Source organism: Clytia hemisphaerica, unplaced genomic scaffold (assembly GCF_902728285.1).
Source record: "Clytia hemisphaerica strain Z4C2 unplaced genomic scaffold, Clytia hemisphaerica genome assembly, whole genome shotgun sequence".
Classification (NCBI taxonomy): Eukaryota; Metazoa; Cnidaria; class Hydrozoa; order Leptothecata; family Clytiidae; genus Clytia; species Clytia hemisphaerica.
Window position 1 is genome coordinate 28,153 of NW_027104403.1, and position 560 is coordinate 28,712.

Below are 560 nucleotides of genomic sequence, written 5' to 3' on the forward strand. Positions count from 1 at the left end.
GTTGCATGGAAATGAGTGGAGAAAAGTATGTCTATACATGACAGTGTTTTTTTCAAGAGAGAGGCTGGAAAACTTTGAAACATTTAAAAGTTAACCCTATTCGTTCTAGGGGGGGGGGGTGTTTCTGTTCGAAGGTCCGGATTAATGTTAATAACGTTTGAAAAATAGAGCTTTTGCCATGGACACTTAAAAAATTTTCACACTTGAGCATGATGACATTTTTGACAGTAAGGTGTGACAAAAATACACATTTCCAATACAAATTTATTTTTTATGTCAAATATACGCTTTTAACTGTATTTTCTTGAATATTTAGGATAAAAAAAGCATTTTAAGCTCATACTTTTTTTCTAAGCCTTTGTTAGAATATAATAGCTACTTTAGAGAACAAAGGAAATATTCGGTTTTTGGCTCACTTTGAGCATGATGAGTGACGTCATCAAAAATTTTTTGTCAAAAAGTTACCTAACATGACAAGGATCTTGTTGCCAAATTTCATCAAAAAGACACCACTAGATCAAAAGTTAGGCCTGGTACAGGAACGCCCCCCCCCCCTAGTT